The sequence below is a fragment of the Lagenorhynchus albirostris genome, chromosome 1 (genome assembly GCF_949774975.1).
Source record: "Lagenorhynchus albirostris chromosome 1, mLagAlb1.1, whole genome shotgun sequence".
NCBI classification, from domain to species: Eukaryota; Metazoa; Chordata; class Mammalia; order Artiodactyla; family Delphinidae; genus Lagenorhynchus; species Lagenorhynchus albirostris.
This window is the reverse complement of record NC_083095.1, coordinates 30944532-30964088: the sequence shown is the minus strand read 5'-3', so window position 1 is coordinate 30964088 and position 19557 is coordinate 30944532. Positions and strand designations below refer to the sequence as shown.

At 37.9% G+C, this 19557-nt stretch overlaps 1 long non-coding RNA gene across 1 annotated transcript in view; it reads left to right on the top strand.

The window, feature by feature from the left end:
• The window catches only part of LOC132529713 (uncharacterized), an 81073-nt gene that overhangs the window by 25256 nt on the left and 36260 nt on the right, over positions 1-19557 (top strand). Inside the window, exon 2 of the long non-coding RNA XR_009543553.1 lies at positions 9615-9710. This is a non-coding gene — a long non-coding RNA (uncharacterized LOC132529713). The remainder of the gene's footprint in view (positions 1-9614; positions 9711-19557) is intronic.

Here is a 19557-nt window from a genome sequence, read left to right as displayed (position 1 = left end):
AAAAAAGGTTGAGAAACAACACTGCTTTAAAAAGCACTTGAGGTTTGGAATGGTGAGCATAATCTTACAGTGATGGATGGGTAGATGAAAGAGCTTGCAGTTTTTAGAGAATCATTGTTTATAACTTTGATAACATCTGTGCCAAATTAATACAATGCAATCCCTTATTTTACTTTTGGTATTGGGGAGAAAGGCAGATACCAAAAAAAAAAAAAATCTTACAGCAAGGTAGAGATACAAGAAAATTTCTACATTTAGGATCAGAAACCAAAGACCTCGCTAGAGGATGGGAATATTTCTTGATTTATATGTTTATGTGAAGGGAGAAGAATTAGAGTTAAGTTTCTTTGTTAATTTTATTTGACCCTAAACTCAGTATGAGTTGAGTCCACAGGGTAGATATGATAAGAGAATAGTTAATGCCAGCCTTATGCTTCATTTGTAAAAAACAGATGTTATGAGTTCAGAGTGTTCTGTTGTACTCCAGACTGGCCAGAACCTAATCTGGAAATGGGAAAAACTTGAGCATCCAGAGGGTGATCGGGAAGATGAGAGGTCTCGAAACCAGGTTGAGAAATGTACAACCAGAACAGCAACTGGCTTATTGCTTAAATATACCATGATGACTGCAAGAATACATGCCATTGAATCCACAAACATAATTAAGTTGGGCAAGGCTGTATATCATTAATAAATCAATTAAATCAGTGTTTATTGAGGGCCTGTTCTCTGCCAGGCATTGTTTTAGGCATTGGAGACCCAGCACCCAACAAAATGGACAAAATACCTGCACTTGTGGAATTTGTAGTTTAATGAGTGGAGAGAGACAGTAAACAAGATACGCTTGTAAAATAGACCTAGTATGTAAGATAGTGTGTTAGATATTGACAAGTGCTAAAGTAGAAAAGTAAGAGAGGAAGAAGGATATGACATATTGGGGAATGGTAGAAATTTTAGATAGGGAAGTCGGGCTAGAGAAGGCCTTATTGAGAAGGTGATTAAAAAGAAAAACTTTAGGGCTTCCCTGGTGGCGCAGTGGTTGAGAGTCTGCCTGCTGATGCAGGGGACACGGATTCGTGCCCCTGTCCAGGAGGATCCCACATGCCGGGGAGCTGCTGGGTCTGTAAGCCATGGCCGCTGAGCCTGTGCGTCCGGAGCCTGTGCTCCGCAACGGGAGAGGCCACAACAGTGAGAGTCCCGCATACCGCAAAAAAAAAAAAAAAAGAAAAAAGAAAAAAAAGAATAACTTTATATATCATAGTATAACAAGCATACAGAAAAGGGCAGAAAGCACAAGTATATGGTGAGATGAATTTTTACAAAGTGAGTACACTGGTGTAGTCAATGCTCAGATTAAGAGCAGACTATTATATTATTGGTCCCTCAGAAGGCCTGGTTACCCCTTCCCAGTCAAAGCACTACCTACTGACTACTAACACCATGGCTTAGTTTTTTTTTGGCCAGTTTCTGAGCTTGATTTTACTGTGATCACGCATAATCTGTTCTTTTGTTTCTGGCTTCTTTCACTCAACATTGTGTTTGTGAGACACATCCATGGCCTTACAAGTTTTTGCAGTTCATTCATTTTGGTTGCTGTAGAGCATTCCATTGGATGATGGTACCACAGTTGTTTCCTGTCTTTGGCTAGTGAATCGTGCTGCCATGAATATTCCCGTATATGTCTTTTCTCAAGACATCTATGGGGGATATAATTAGGAGTAGAATTGTTGGGTCATGGGGTATGTGTATATTCACTTTCGTAGATACTGAGAAACAGTTTTTCCCAAGTTTATATGTCCATCAGCAGCATAGGAGAGCTCCACATTCTTGACAACACGTGGTATTTCCTGCCATTTAACTTGAGCTGTTCTGGTGGGTGTGTAGAAGTATTCTATTGTGGCTTTAATTTGCATTTCCCTGAAGACTAATGCAGTTGAGGACTTTTTCATGTGTTTATTGGCCATTTTGATATCCCTCTTGGGGGTGATGGAAACAATCTGTGTCTTCCTCTGGTGAGAAGTGGTTGAATAGGGACACATTTTAAGATTAAGGCTGACAGGTTTTGCTCATGGTCTAGAAGTGGGGTGTGAGAGAGGAGTCGGGAATGCCGTTAGGTTTTATTTATTTATTTTTGCCTGAGCAGCTGGAAGGAGGGGAGTTGGGATGTTGGAGATGCGAAAGGCAAAGAAGAGCTGGAGCAGTGGTACCTAGACTCTGGCATTTTACACATGTAATTATGATCTTTTTTTTTTTTTAGCGTTTTGTAAAGAAAGGCCATTTGTATACCAAAAGAATAGGAAGGACATAATTTCAGAATATAGGGCAACCCTTTAAATGAGATAAATTTAGCTTTATGTAAGACTCATGAGCAAGTTTTTTTCCTCATTTCCCTGAGGACCTACAGATGCAGGTATTGTTTTGCAGACCAGCTTTGGGAATCACTGATCTGTGGTATTATGTACGCATCCCTTGATTTTGACACTGTTAATAAATCAGCATTAAACTTGCAGTAAGATTGACTGAAGTTAGTCTAAATATGAGAAACCATAAAAAACATCATAGTAGGCCATGTGTCATTTCTAGCCCAGAAAGACTTCATTTCTTAAAAAAAAAGAGAACAGATGCATCCAAAGGACACACATGGCACATGCGTAGTCATAGTAAAGCTCAGTACTCATCTTAGTAACTTCTTTGCCGATAGGCTCTATGAAATGATTGTTTCAAAGATTTTGTTTTGAAGTAGCCAAGCTCCAAGTTTCCTAGATTTTTTTTTTTTAAGCAAATTGATTTGCCTGTCCTTAGGGAATCCTAGAGTTATGTTTTAACTTTTCTGTATTCCCATTCTTCCCACCACCAGTGTTAAAGCTAAGTGCGCTGTAAAGTGTTTGATGAAAGCAGTTTGGGGCAGCGGGAGGGGAAGTGGTCCTGCAGTAACAGAGGTGAAGCAGGCCTCTGTGACTGTGCCCCAGAGCTAGGTTGGCACGAACTTTAGTAGGCTGTCTCAAATCTTGTGCTTTCCTTTGAATTGAATACCCACTTTCTATCTGGCAGAGCATTGAGACGCCTTGTGAATAGTATCAGTGTCATTAATTGGCTTCAGAAGTGTGTAAGTGATCTTTTATATGAAAGTTGTGCCTTTGAGTATTACCTGAGAAAGATTTTGTGCCGCCTGATATGCAGAGTAATTTGATTATTCAAAGATATCGACTGTGCTTTGTGAGATCCTGCGGCCATCTTAAAGAACAGTATTAGTAACAGTTGATTACATTTCTCCGCTTTGCTAATTGATTTTATGGGACGTAATGTCTTTCTGCGAAGAAGAGAATTTTAACGTGCATAATCACTTCTCACCATTTCCAGTCTGCTTTTGGCGTTAGGTAATAGTGTCATATTTTAGTTAGCTGATGTGTCTGTCGTTTTAACGTGGTTATCTTGCCCTGAGGGATGGGAGAACATAAGTGCAAAGTTCATTGCCGCCTTGTGAATTCAGTTGTGCCTTGGCACAGAGTGCCGATCGCTTTGGCATTCAAACACAGCATTAGATCACCTTGTCTGCAGTTTGGAAATGTTCTGAAAGTGTTACCTAACCCTGCAGGATTCTCCATAAACTTGAGCTGCTATAGGAAGTGTTGTTTATTGTATCTCGTTCTCTACCTTGCCAAGTTACTGTCATCAGACTCTTTATGGATAGAAAATTAGTTAGGCAAAAATCATTTTCTTCTTTTTGTGTGGCAGAGGTGATGAAATTTAGGAAAAAATACATATAAGAAAAGGTTGGAGGTGTTGATTGTGGATTTGAGCCCTGGCTCAAAACAAAGAACTTTTGACTTACAGTGGAATGTTCTGTGGATTACTCGTGTCTTTCAGTCTCAGCTCTGGTATGGGGAAATAACGAAAGGAATATGTGCCACATGAATGGGTCAGGGTTTTTAGTTACAGATACTAAGATCTATTCTAGTTAGTGTAAGCAGAAAGGGATTGATTAAGGCTGCTAGGTAACTCAGAAAATCATCAGGAGAGCTGAAGAAAGAGACTGGGAGTGGTTGGCTGTCAGTACTGCACTGTGGAACGTGCCCTCCCAGGAGCTGCAGCCCCTGCTTGGGTCAGGGTGCTTCAGAGGGGAAGCCAGAGCTGAGATCACTCTGCTTTTGTCGTTGAGCAAAGTGGATGCTGCACACTCTGCCACCCACCTTGCTTCTTTCCCCGTATAACTCTGAGACTCCATTCTGAAGGAGTCCCGGGTGGTGTGTCTGGTTGGTGGTACTGTTACTGACTTGAGTCCTTGGACTCTTCAGTCAGTAGAAGTTGAAAAGAGGACAGACGAGAAGTTCAGGCAAGGCTTTATTGGGACTCTTGTTGTGAGGGAGCAGAAACAAGTAACAGGTTCCCTTGGTCACTCTCCAAGGAGGGCAGGCTGGTTCCTTAAATGGGGTGAGGGTGGGGGGATGAGGGCAGGGGTGGAGCCGTGGGTGGGGCCAGAGGTGATCTGCCCACCCCTTGTGTGGTGCTGTGTGCGGGGATCATGTGCAGTGTCCTGCTTTTGCTCCCAACACCTCAGAAATGGCAGTTGGTAGCCATTTTGTATCTTATTGTTCATGATTTCCCCAACTGCAGTGTGTGTAGTCATTTTTAGTCCCCTAGTCCCCTATAGTTTCTTTGTATTTTGTTGCTGGAGGAGATGTTTGTCCAGGTGTAAGTATATCCCAGAGGAAGGCAGGAAACGATGCTCCCAGCCTCGGTTTGTTTATTTGCTTTTTAAAATTCTACAGTGAGAAGGTGGGCTTTACACAGCGGCGAACTCTTCATTAAACTGTGGTGAGAATGGACCAAGGATTTTCAGCCCTCCTGAATAAACAGCTGCTCGTTACAGCACCTATTTTTTTAATACATTTATTTATTTATTTTATTTATGGCTGTGTTGGGTCTTCTTTGCTGCGCGCAGGCTTTCTCTAGTTGTGGAGAGCGGGATCTACTCTTTGTTGTGGTACGTGGCTTCTTATTGCGGTGGCTTCTCTTGTTGCGGAGCACGGGCTCTAGGCTCACGGGCTTCAGTAGTTGTGGCTCACGGACTCTAGAGTGCAGGCTCAGTAGTTGTGGCTCATGGGCTTACTTGCTCCGCAGCATGTGGGATCTTCCCAGGCCAGGGCTTGAACCTGTGTTTCCTGCATTGGCAGGCAGATTCTTAATCACTGCACCACCAGGGAAGCCCTACAGTGTCTATTTGAAATAATGTCATAGCAGCTACACTAATGGGTTACAGGTAACTTTTAAGGAAGTCTAGTATTTAAAAACATACTTTAAAAAATTGGGGGTAGTGGTGCATAAAGAATATTTAAAACTCTGGCAGTTTCATGCTTGTGTTACTTTAGAATTTCTATGATAGTCTGGTCTAATAAGAGTATGTAGATAATAAAGTTGGGAGGAGAATATCATCTTTTTGCACATTCTTTTGCCCTTGGTGAGCTAGTCAAGGCCCATTCTTGTGGATCTTTTGATCAGAGAGGGAGAGTGGTGATTTAATGCATGGGTCGATATGAATTGATACTGTTACTAGAGAAGCAAATTAGAGTGTATGGATCTGGTATATAGGGTTTCATATAGCCCTATGTCAAAAAGTATTATACTTTTTGATATAGGGTTATGTACCAAAAGTTTTTTTCTGAAGTGGACTTATCCCTAGAAGGGACTTAGAAATCATTTGGTTCAAACCCTAGTTTTATAGTTGAGAAAATCATGTGATGTGATTTGCTCAAGGTTATAGGGCTGGTTGGTGGTGAGGCCTCCTGATTTCACAGTCCAGTCTTTTCCCATTAAACCCTGTAGAAGAGCAGAGGTTTCACCACAGTGGGAAAAGCTCAGTCAGTGCCTATTGAGTTCCCGTCCTGAGATTTAAGTCCTGACTTGTAGTTGGGCCATCTCAGTGGGGTTGTTGGTTGGATAACACTGGTGCATTTTTTATGTGTCAAATGAATACTTGGAAATTTCTTCTTGAGGTTTGAGGAGTATGAATCATAGAAGAATTTTGTTAGAACAACCCTTGTGGGTGTGGAGGGGAACACACAATGAGCATGCCTAATTGAAGATGTAAGTTTCACTTGGTAGAAAAAGCTGCAAAAATGAAGGGGGTTTACACACAGCTCTCTTTTATTTACTCTTCTGTTTGCTCATACACAGAACTTTTTCTGTTAAGGCATGTGTTATTACATGCATAATCAGTACGAGGTAAAAATTACTAGGAAAGTTAAATTTGGTTCACTTCTCACCTCCTTCAAGTCTTGGCTCAGAGCTGTCTTTGTAGTGAGTCTTACCCCGACCCATTCTGTTTAAGAGTGCAACCCATCTTCCCTCCATTCATTCATTCCTGAATCCCCTTATTCTTCCATCCTGGCCTTTTTCTTTTTAACAGCACAGATCCCCTCTAATATTATATGTGTATATCCCATATAATTTGTCTATATATTATGTTTATTGCCTATTATATATCTTCTCCATTAGACTATAGGCTCCACAAAAGCAGACTTTTGTCAGTTTGTTTGTACATTCCCAGCAAGAAGAATAAATAGTGCCTGGTCCATAGTACGTATTCAATATATATATGTCGAATGAATGAAGTTGGCAAAAGCAGCTACTGTTTAGGATTCCTACTAGTAAAATGACAGATTCTCAATCCCAGTGATTATTTTATTTGTGAACTCGTTGGGGATGGCAACATCTTCAGTTGGTATATAAAGAAAATAAATTGTTTTTAAGTGTGTGAGTTGTGTTACATACAGTGTTCTGGAACTTCCTTGCTTATCTGGCAATAAACAAGGAGTTTGGACTCAGATGAAAAAAATCATTACATTTTCAGCTTGAATCAGTGGAACAAATTCTTTAGATATTAGAATCTAGATAACTAAATGATAAAAATGCACACAGAGCTTCTCAAATATAGACTTGGACAGTAGCTGGTTTTAAATGTAATTGACTTAAAAGGTTTTCATTTTCAACATTGAGGCCAAAAAAAAAAAAAGGGCAGGTTTCAGAGTCTTGGGGTACTGAGGCAATAGGGGAGGGAAGAGGAGGGAATTAGAAGTCTCTGCAGAGTGGAAGATGCTTCGGTAGAGTCTTCCAGATGTGAAAGTACATTTCTGAACCTTTTTGGAAAAGCTAAAACATGAGACAAGGAGATACATTTCGTGCAGATAAAGTCTAGACTGTTCTGAAATTTTCACTTCGCTATGCTGGTAGCCTCCTAGGAAGTTCTACGACATAATGTAGTTTATAAATGCTCATTTTTATTATTTAAAGAGATATTTGACTTTAGAAATTCAAGGGAAATAAAGATGATGCTTCATATATTAGGAAGATGTTAAGAGACCTAGAAAATACCTTAGAAATCAAGTATTCTGACTTTTTATATAAGCTTAAGCCCAAAGCTTAAATGATTTGCCCAATATCACACAACTAATGAATGGCAGAATTGGTACTATTTTTGTCACAAATTTTCACTGAAGTATGCTTAATAGGAGAGGAGTGTATAAACCTGTCTTTGGAGGTAACCCAGGGAGCAATTATGAATTTGTTTAGAGATTTATATTTTATCTTAAAAATTTCAAAAATTTATGCAGGTATTTTATCTTATTCAAATTATTTATGTCCTCTTTTTATGTGTGTAGGCTTTTTTTTTTTTTTTTTTTGCAAAAAATGTGCTTATTTGAGGAATCGTCATTTGGAATTTGAGGAAATGAACAGAATGAAAGAGCACCTTATTATCTTAGAAGTGTTAAAAAAAATCAGAGTTTTAAAGAAAACTACAACAGGGAAATAGCTCTACTTGATCTGTTCTGAAGGTAAATATATTGGGGAAACTAATTATAGTGCAGTGAAAATATTTAGAAAATATTTTAAACCTCAACTTGAGAAGATAGCATTGCTATTTTTGTCATTTCAACATTCTGTGTAAATGAAGTAAGATATGATTTGTATCTTTTTGCTAAAGATACTGGTTTGGAAGGGATCAGTTTTAAAAAAGAGAGAGAGATGGTTTGTATATATAATTTGTCCATATTTTTTCCTGACCATAAAATTAGACTATACTTATATGGAGAAAGACAATCAACCCCACCCTATCCTTCCCCAGCAGGGAATACTCTGAAGGTTCTTACTTCTTGATCTTTCATGTTAATTTTTTCTTTTGTAACACATGGTTAAATGAGATACTTATTATGCGGTCCGGTAGAGTCATAACTTGATTTTAATATGCTCCAAAACATTGTTTCCGCAACTAATTAGAGAGTAGGATGTAAAAGGAAGAGCACTAGACTGGTGGTCAGGAGACTTGATTTAATCTTATTGGTGAAGTGAGAGTTTCACAGTGATAATGGAGTATTGAGGTCTTTTCCAGCTCTAAGAGCTTATGAATCTGTATTTGCTCGTAATATGCTTAGTGCGTCCAAACACACATTTTCTAAAATTCAAATGTACAAAGAGTGTGCATATTTCATGTTGTTCATTGTCTCCACACAGAAGCTTCCTCAAGATGAATACTTTGGGAGCCAGTGCCCATTGGTTTAGTCTGGGCAGTGGGTTTTCCTATGTGACTCCAGAGGCATCATTATGCAGGCACTTGCTGAATGGTCACTGGTGGCTCACAGCAAGCTCTTCTCTGCTAGTCAGGGTGGATTCTGTGAGCCTCTTGGCAATTTTCAGACCACCTCCTAAGACGAGGAACTTTCAAATTGGACCTGCAATCTTAAGGAACTGGAACTTGGAGTCTGTCTGAATTTTTATTGTCTGGTGTTTGCAGATTTTCCTTTGATTGCAGGTGTCAAGGCCGGGAGGCCCTTGTGCTTGTCTTGCCATGCTAGTATCACCTTGAAGGTGTGCTGTCGTATGTGGTTTCAGTTGTCTGTGTCACACCAGCTAGTTTACTAGTGCTGGGTGGAGAGGGTATTTCTATACCCTACAGAATTACTGGATTCATATCCCAGTCTGGCAGAGTTATATGTTTAGAAGTTCAAGAATGGTATCTGTTGGCAGGCATGACTTGACAGATAGGGAGTGGCGAAGAAGTGCAGTTATGGTGAAGATAACCAGGCCAGAGCCCCAGCTCCTCAAATAGCTACTATAGCGTAGTACCCAAGAGAGTCATTTTTCAGAAATCATAGCTCTGAAGTGAGAGATAGCTTTACGGCCCCTGAATTATTTTGTGATTTAGCTCTCATTTTTCACATCTTCTGGATTTGAAGTTTTGAAGAACTTGGCAGTGTGTTCAAATATGGTCTAGACAGAATAAGCCCAAGGTACCCCGTTAAAGACTGAGTTGAGGCTGAAGAAAGCCTTTACGCCTCTTTCATTTCACTAAGGTATGACAGTATTAGAGCAGATGGGAGGCTAGCGTTTGAGCGTAAGTTGTGTGAAAACTTCAGCAGCCAATTGGCTGACTCTTAATGGTAAGTCAGGAAGAACCACCCACGTTTTCCATTTTGGATTTGAGTCACAGAGAACAGGTTTCCTGCAGAAACCATTTGGCTTTAACAAGTGTACGGAAATTTCGTCTTTGATTAAATTGATGTTTTTATCTTCATTATACATGTGGTTCACATTAATTATTTCCCCTTTTCAATCCATAGGTTCAGTTTCAACTTTGAATCTCCTGTAGGACTGACTGTAAACTAATTTCCCAAGATTTTTGTATAAGAGATAGATGAAAAGGACTGTACTTTCAGGTAAGGATCGAGTTTTACTTTCTCTTAGTAATACACGGCTCCCTTGGCCAAGTTTGGGGTTCCCCTACCCCCTTTCACATGAATAGAAGTATAGGTGAATTTTTTAAAAGATGGCAAATTGAATTCTCCAGACAAGTTTCCACCTGTTCGGGATGACCTAAGAGGTGTCAAAGGGCTGGCTACTTAAAACAATTAGAGAAGCAATATGTGATGATGATTGAAACACATGCACATGTTCATTCAAAATGGCTTATAAAACTGTAAGTTTTTTTTAGGGGAAGGAAATCATCTTTCTGATACCTACTTCCTTCTGCCTATGATGGATTGATCATTCTGTCATCTGTTTGTCTGTTTTCTGTTTTAAATCTTAAAGACATGGATGGTTTTAAGATTAATTTTTCTATCTCTGTGGCATCCCGAAGTACTTATAAGAGTTCTGGGCTTGAGAAGATTATAGCAAAAAGATCTGTACTCAAAATAATTTGGATAGGGCTAGTATTTAGAAATGAGTTTTCTCTAGGAAGAAAGGGAACTGTGCAGACCAAAACCAAACCCAAAAGCAAAACCAAACACCGCCCCCCCCCGCCCCGCCGCCCCGCCGCCCCGCCGCCCCAACCCAAATTCGAAGAAACCACATGGCATAGGAAAAATTGTGCTGAGTTAGGATTGCCGTAGTGTTTCTGGTTACAAACGAAAGTACATTTCCGAGAAGTAATAAAGTGGATTTTTTAATCAGTTGCCTAATTTTCCTAATTGATTTTGAGATACTGAACCACTTCTAAGTTAATTTTTGTACCTCTTTAGGATGGTTACTTCTCAAGTTTAAAATATGTAAAACTCAGCTTTAAGTTGTTGGCATCGTTTGAAGAGGGACAATGGCAATTGAGTGAATAATGCAAAAATCACTTAGTAATGCATTGTAGGATGGCTCTTGGTGCAGATTTAGTTTCCTAACTATATTACTAGTTAAAGGAATTATTTAGCAAAACATTAACGCACTGACAAAGAGGCAGCTCAACAGAGAGAAGCTGCCTTGGGATTTATAACTAGCTACAGATGATGTGTGGGCATAATTTCTTTCCAGTGCATCCTGGGATCAGCCTTACGCAGACCTTTGTAGTAACTTCTTAACTAATTTCCCTGCACCATTCTTTGTAAAGTTGGATCCCATTACTTTCTGCTTGAACACTTTAGGGCCTCCCTGTTACCTATGGCAGCGGTTCTCAAACTTTTGGTCTCAGACACCTTTTATGCTGTTAAACATTATCAAAGCCCCAAGGGAACTTTTGTTTTGGTTGATTATATCTATCACTATTTATTCCAAATTAAAATGGAGAACAGTTTAAAATGCAAGAATATACAAGCTTACATTCCCTCCATGCAGAGTGATGACATCATCAAGTCATGCAGCTTCTGGAAAACACTTATGAGAGAATGAGAGTGAAAAAGGCAAACAGCAGCATGGTATTATTCTTAAAAGTTCAATTTATTGAGGTATAACTTATATACAGTGTAGTCCACCCTTTTTAACGTATAGTTCTCTGGGTTTTGACAAAGGTGCATGGCTGTGTAACCACAGTGAAGATAAAGAACATTTCCATCACCCCAAAATGTTCCCCTACCCCTAGCCTCAGCACCCTCTGACCTGTTTTCTAGCTCTGTGGTTTTGCTTTTGCTCGGATGTCATGTAAATGGAATTGTACAGTCTGTAACCTTTTGAATCTGGCTTCTTTCATTTAACACAGTGCATTTGAGATTCATCCATGCTGTTGTGTGTATCACTAATTTGTTCCTTTTAATGGCTATCTTACTCCAATGTATGAATATTTATATTCATACATAGACAAACAGATGAATATGTTTGTCTGTTTAACAGTTGGAAGACATTTGAATTTGTTTCTAGTTTTTTGGTGGTGATGTGTCTCAGTATTATTATTAAAATAGTTTTAACCTCACAGATTCCCTGAAAGGGTCTCAAGGATTCCCAGGGTCCTGAGACCTCTCTCCGAGGACCTCTGGCCATCCTGAATCACTTGCCTAGGTGTGATGTGCGCCCTGTCTAGAATGTTGTCAAGATCTAGTTCAAGGGTCTCCTCTGCACTGTCCTTTCTAAGCCCTCTTCCCACCATTACTCCTACACACCTTCATACCCCAAGGCTGGGCTGGTCACCACCACCTGCTTGGCTGTAATTTGAGGACATGGCAACTTCCCAGCTTCTTGAGGATGATGCCTTTCCTCTCCATCCCAGCACGTGCCTGGTACACAAGATGTGCTACCTGTTGGAAGGAATAAATAGCAATCTGTTACATGTGTTAAGGCGTTTTATTGTTTACACGAGGCTTTCCCATATATGATAACTTTCATCCCTCATTTCAACTCTGGGGAAGTACGTAGCATGTTAATTTTTAATTCACTAGTTTTATTTTATTTTATTTATTTTTATTATTTATTTATTTATTTATTTATTTATTTATTTAATTTATTTATTTTTGGCTATGTTGCTGCGTGTGGGCTTTCTCTAGTTGCAGCAGGCGGGGGCTACTCTTCGTTGTGGTGCGTGGGTTTCTCATTGCAGTGGCTTCTCTTGTTGCGGAGCACGGGCTCTAGGTGCGCAGGTTCAGTAGTTGTGGCTCGCAGGCTCTAGAGCACAGGTTCAGCAGTTGTGGCGCATGGACTTAGATGCTCCACGGCATGTGGGATCCTCCTGGATCAGGGCTCGAAGCCACGTCCTCTGCATTGGCAGGCGGATTCTTCTTTTTTTTTTAAATTTTATTTATTTATTTATCTTTGGCTGTGTTGGGTCTTGGTTTCTGTGCGAGGGCTTTCTCCAGTTGCGGTGAGTGGGGGCCGCTCTTCATCGCGGTGCGCGGGCCTCTCACTGTTGCGGCCTCTCTTGTTGTGGAGCACGAGCTCCAGACGCGCAGGCTCAGTAGTTGTGGCTCTCGGGCCCAGTTGCTCCGCGGCATGTGGGATCCTCCCAGACCAGGGCTCGAACCCGTGTCCCCTGCATTGGCAGGCAGATTCTCAACCACTGCGCCACCAGGGAAGCCGCATAGCATGTGATTTTTAATATTTCATTTTTATCAGATAATAACATTTAAGTCTTAAGCTCTGGTCTTAACCAAGCTGCAACTTAGAATAACCAGGGGAGCTTTTAATAAAGGTACTAATGCCCTAGACCAATTAAGTCCTATCTCTGGAGGTTAGGCCTGGGTATTAGTATTTTTTAAAAGTATCACTGTTGAATCTCACCTGCGGCCACAAGAATCATGGTCGAAGGTTTGACTTACTGTGAAGTCTTAGTGGTGGTGTAGTCAAGACTGGAACCCAGGATGACTCCCCACTCTAATGCCTTTACCGCCACACTGAATTTTCATGAGAAGGGAAGCACTACAGCAGTTTAGAGAGCCTCGGTATAGATGTCAGCATTTCAATTTATGGAGGGACTGTAGCACAAGAAACTCAACACTGAATTTAGAGTCAGGAGACCATGTTTCTGTTTTGGCTCTGCATTAACTAACTGTGGAGTAATAAATACTTGAGTCTGTTCTTACTTGTAAAGGAAGGATACTACCTTAAATTCTAGAAGCTATTGTGGGGATCAAATTAGATTATGTGTTAAAGGATTTATTGAAAGGATTACAAAATCCTTTTGTAAACTATGAAGTGCTGTCTAAAACGTATTTTTACTTGATTTTAGCCTAGTGTATTTATTGGCTAGCTTTCCTGGGGGTTCATAAATTACACAAGTAATGTATAAATAGAGTCTCACTGAAATAGTCAGATAACAGGATTATGCAGAGTAAAACCAAGAGGTTACTATTGGTCACATACTTTGAATCCTTGGTGTATGCGTTTAAGTGCATAAATATGTATGTATGTAACGTAAGTTATTTTTTCGGTTGTCTTAACATAGAGTCTTTATATGTTTTTTTTAAAAAAACTTGACATGTCTTAGATCATTCCATATTAGGATATATAAGTCCCTCTTATTCTTTTTATAGCTGCATATTTTTTCATACATTTTCAAGTTGATGGACATTTAGCCTGTTTTCCACAGTTTTACTTTTATAAAAAGAATGCTAATTAACATTCTGATCTCTTATTAAAACATTAGTTTATTCTTATTAAAAGATTTATTCTGTTTTCAGGATACCAGGAGGTGAAACAGTAAATGATTTATGTATGAAATCTTAGACATTCTCTACTCAAGTCAGAATACAACTAAGAGTTTATAAAAAAAAAAAAATCATGGTAAAATACACTAGACCTTGGATAACTTTTTCATATGTTCTTGTATATTTTGTTTTATTTTTGTGGTACTCTTATTTCACTATTTGGATAGACTTTTAAAGACTAGTGTGTGTATTGCTTAAGTTTAACTCTTTTGGGTGTGATTACTACATACCTTCCCTCCAGTAAAAACAACTCAACAACAATGGCCAGTACTTACTTACGTTGGTACTGTCCTGAGAGCTTATTATATCCATGGTCGCACTTCTTTTTCTCAGTAAATGGGTGGTGTTCTCCAGGTAAAGCATATATACATGGAGAATCAGAGGGGTCAACTCACTTGTCCAAGATTATTTATGGATATAGGATTCAGAGGTCCTGCTTCCAGCTTTGATGTCAGGATTTCGCTGAATCAGAGATGGTACTTTGTATCTATGACGTCGCAGTTTACTTTCTAAATTAGTTATATTTGTATATTTTATTGTTTAATACCAATAATAATTTAACATATACAGAAATGGTTCATGCTCTGGAGTATCCATTTTGTAGAAAGTATGTATAATGAAAGCAGTCTATTGATGTAACATTATAACGGCAAATGCTTGCTTATTGAATTTGATATTGATAGTAAGAATGGTGTTTTGGAGTGAAAAAGTCTACTAAATGGGATAGTGATCTTGAATTCTATTTATTATCCAACAGTGACCTTGATAAAATAATGCTTTTTCCTCACTGGTAAAATAGTTCACTTTATACTTAATCAGCCATCAATCCTGAGAAACATTAGTGTGAATAAGATACACTTGCGAGAACATTTGGCAGTGGTGGTCTAGATGACTTGCGAAATGGAATACTAGTAATACTTCACTTACCTTGAGTAATAAGGAGAACATTTCCGGAAGGGTTTGTTTATTCATGACAAATGAAAGATTAAAATGATCTCTCTCTATTGATGAAAGTACCAGAAGGTAGCCTTGGAGTTTTTTAAACACATTGAAATACACGTTCTTATAAATTTATTCTAGGCATAATTGAGCATTAATTTAAGGGGCCAGGAGTGGTTATTTCTCAATAGTGATCATTATAAATGGACTTGTAGCAGAGATACAGTTTCACATATAGTCTTTGTATACTCTTGTGTTACATCTTGCTTGAATGATAAAATGAAACTGAGGTCTACGTGCATAGTCGGAGCCCACTGATGGTGAGTGTTGGCCTTACAGCCTGAAGTCTGTATTTTATTAGGAAATCAGAAAACATGATAAATCACAGTTGAGACATTATCATACTGTCTCATTCCTAGTTTTTAATTTATAAGCCTTTTTCTGAAGGAAATATTTTGGGCCAACACATATTTGGTGATTGACTGAATGAGTGCATTGGCTCACCTTCCTGCGAGGACTTATTCACTAAGAATTAGTCTGGCATCCCATAGTGGGTTTAGATCACAGGAAGCGATTGGGTGGTAGTGACTTTTGGTTGCTATTGATAATGCAAATGGATTCAAAGCAATAATCTAATGTAATCTACTCTGAACAATACCTTTAAAAAATGTTCTCAGATTCATTTTTTCCTTCTGTTTCTAGACTTACTAATTTGCTTGGATAGATCCAGAGGCAACATTGTCCTTTATTGCCACCTAGTTGGAGCTGCTTTCTGAGATAACATACTCCACCCTTCAGAGGAATTCATTTCTTTTTCCAAAATTAAGAATTTGTTATTTCTATCCATGTTCTGTATTTAGATTTCCAGCTTTCAGAATTTAAATACTCATGTACATTCTGCCCTAGAGACTAAGAGGCATTATATAAGGATTTCACTCTTTTTTCAATATGTGAACATCACATTCCTTGGCCTAATATTTGTTTTGCATCTGTATTGCAGTGTGATCCTAGCAAGTTCATTCAGGCAGCGGTTGAACTGAGGTTAAGTGTACTATGGTTGTTTGGCAGGATATGTCCGTAAACACATCTCTTTAAATGCAGAATGGCCTGGGATGACTGTAATGTTAAGTTGTATAATCACAGATTACAAACATAGGAATGAGCACATGGGCCGCATATATCTTTAATGAGGAACTGCCCCACAGGATGGAGTCAACTTTAGAAACTATCTGTAGAGTTCCCTTAAGTGTTTTCTTAGACAGTTATATTAATATTATGTATTTAATTAGAATGCTTCTGATTGAGTAGAACTATGAATAGTTTATCAGAGTTTCCAGAGAGTCTCCCACTTAACATCTCAAAGAATGAGTTAAAATGTTACGAGTGTTTTAGACATATATTGTACGTATTTTTCAAAATTTTATCATATTTTCTCCTGTCCGCTTTTTTCCTTCCCCTCCTGGTATTTTTGTGACTTAAAAGCTGTTTTGCAAAAGATACCCTCAGAAGTAATTCACTCTCTAGAGACTGGATGGAGAGGGGTCCTTCTCAAATATTTGTAATGTATCCATTCAGTGCATCTCTGCTATGAATGTCGCTGGTGTTTGGAGGTCTTAAGGAGTATTCAAAAATACTCCAGGTACTGTGGGCAGCTGAAGAACTGAAAGTGGGTAGCAAGGCCTTTTGGGCATATTATATATTTTTTGAGGTTGATATGAGTATATTTGAAAAAAAATTTTTTACTTCCTTAATTACCACTTGCAGTATTTATTAGGAAACTGGATATATTTGATATGGACTCAGTGTTTCTATAGTCTTAACTTTTACTAGATGTTTTTATTGAACTACTTGTTCTTCAGTTTACAAATAGTTTTAATTTTTTGCAGCTGTTTATATACGTTTCTCATCTGTTTTACTCAAACTGATTTTTGTCTGTAAACTTGTTTAGAGAAACCAAATTCAGTTAAAAATATTTCCTTGACAGTGGCCCCAAGGTTGGGCACTATAGATTTTTATTTGAAGTGTTTATTTATTTTAATTTAATTTTAACTTTTAGCAAAGCCATAATATGCCTGGTTTAAATAGTAAGTAAAATAGTTAATACTAATACAGCCTTGAAAAGAAAAAATTCTGTGCTCCAACCTTTCTACCTCTCTTCAGAGGCAATCATTTTCAAGGTTTTTTTTTTTTGTTTTTTAAGCTAGTTCTTTTGACATTTATTGTCCTATATCTAAATAATTTATTTTTACTCCTTCAGCTTGAGTTTTCAATTCTAAACATTACGTTTTGACATCTTCCTACAGAAGGTGATGATTTAGCTCCCCAGCTACCCTTTCCCCATTCTCCCAATGACAGTTTTATCTAATTTTTGGTTAGGCCATCATTCAGTACTTACAGTATTATCATTTGAATATTGATGACCTTGGCCAGAGAGTATTCAGTGATTACTTATTCTTCAACTTTTCCCCCTCAGAGATAGTGGTTACTTTGTTTTTAATTTGCTTAGCTTTCTGTCGATTAAGTGCTTAATTTTGCTCTAAGCATTCTGATGGAACTGTAAAGACTTAAATGTTAAAACTTGTTAGGGCATCCGTCAGTTCCAGTTTTCTCTTGGCTCTGTCTCTCCCAGAGAGAGCTCTGTGTCCTGCTGGTTCTGAACTGCTTATTGTTGAGCCTCCACAGAGCTGCCATTTTGGATTTACTGCCATCTTGGGGATTCCCTTGGGTTTTCTCCTTTGAGGATCTTTTATTTTCTGGATTCTGTGTTGTCATCTTTCTTTGTTTATTCCCTGACTTTGTGGGGAGATATACATATGTTTGTGTGTGTGTGTGTGAATGTGTGTGTGTGTTTCTCAATATATACCACTATTTGTATGACCATGAGTAGGATTTAAAAATGAAAGTTTGTTTTCTAATTGCTGCTAGTAAGAACATACTTGATTTTTTTACATCAACTGTGTATTCTGCAATCTTGCTAAATTCATATATTAGTTCTAGTAGTTGTTTTATGGATTCCTTGGAATTTTCTACAAGAATGATCATAGGATCTTCAAATAAGTTTTACTTTTTCCTTTTTGATCTTTATGCCTTTTATTTATTTTTCTTGCCTTATTTCAGTGGCTGAAACCTCCAGTATAGCGTTGACTAGAAAGTGGTAAATGTGAGCATTCTTGCCTTATTCTTCATCTCAGGGAAAAACAATGCAGTCTTTCACCTTTGAGTGTGATATTGGTTTTAGGTTTTTGGGGTAGTTGTCCTTCATCAGTTTGAGGAGATTCTCTTTTAGTTGCAGCATGCAGACTTCTTAGTTGTGGCATGCAAACTCTTAGTTGTGGCATGCATTCGGGATCTAGTTCCCCTACAGTGGATTGAACCTGGGCCCCCCTGAATTGGGAGCGTTGAGTCTTACTCACTGGACCACCAGCAAAGTCCCTGAGGAGATTCTCTAATCTTCCTAGTTTGTAGAGAGTTTTTGTCATGATGGTTGTTGGATTTTGTCAGATTCCTTTTCTGCATCTATTGAACTGATCCTGAGGTTTTCTTCTTTATTTATTACATTGATTTTCAAATGTTAAAACAGTCTTGCATTCTTGGGATAAACTGTATGTGCTCATAATGTACCTTTTAAATATATTATTGAATTTAATTTGCTAAAACTTTGTTAAAAATTTTTGTGTCTATATTCAGAAGGGACATGAGTCTGTAATTTTTGTTTTTTGTTATATCTTTATCAGGTTTTAGTATTAGTGTTATGCTAGTCTTGTAAAATGAGTTGGGCAGTGATCTCTATTTTCTGAAAAAGTTAAATTTCTTTCTTGAATGTATGATAGAATTCATCAGTGAAATCATCTGGAATTGGAGTGGGGTTTTTTGGGAATATTTTTGATAACAGATTCAGTTTCTTGAAAAGAGATAGGACTAGTTAGATTTTCTGTTTCTTCTTGTGTCAATTTTGATAGGTTTTATTTTTTTAAGAAATGTGTCCATTTCATGTAAGTTGTTGAATTAGTTGGCATAAAGTTATATATCATATTATCTTATCCTCTTAAATGTCTGTAACATCTCTGGTAATATATGTTTTTTTCATTTCTGATATTGGTGATTTGTGTTTTGTCTCTTTTTTTTCTTGACTGGTATAACTAGAAGTTTGTCAGTTTTAATGATAATTTTAAAACCCAGCCTTTGACTTTATTAATTTTATCTCTTGACTGTATGTTTTCTATTTCATTATCTTGTTATTATTATAACAAGAGTTTTGAGTTTCTTTTTTAGTTTTGAGTTTAGTTTGCTCTTCTTTTTATTGTTTCTTAAGGTGGAACCTCAGGTCATTTTGGTAGATCTTTCTTATTTTCTTATATTAAGCATTTAGAGTTTTAAGTTTTCCTCTAAGTACTGTTTTAGCTGCATTCCACAAATTTTGATTTTTGTTATTGTTGTTGCCATTCAGTTCAAAATATTTTCTAGTTTGCTTTTTAATTTCATCGTTGATCCATGAACTCTTTAGAGCTGTGTTGCTCAATTTCCTTATATTTGGAATTTTCCTAGATATCTTGTTGATTTCTAATTCAATTCCATTGTAATCAGAGAATATACTCTGTGTGATTTCAATCCTTTTAAATTTATCGAGACTTATTTTATAGCACACCATGTGGCCTATGTTGGTAATGTAACATGCATTTGAAAGGAATGTGTATTCTTCAGTTGTTAGATTTTCTATGAATGTCAGTTA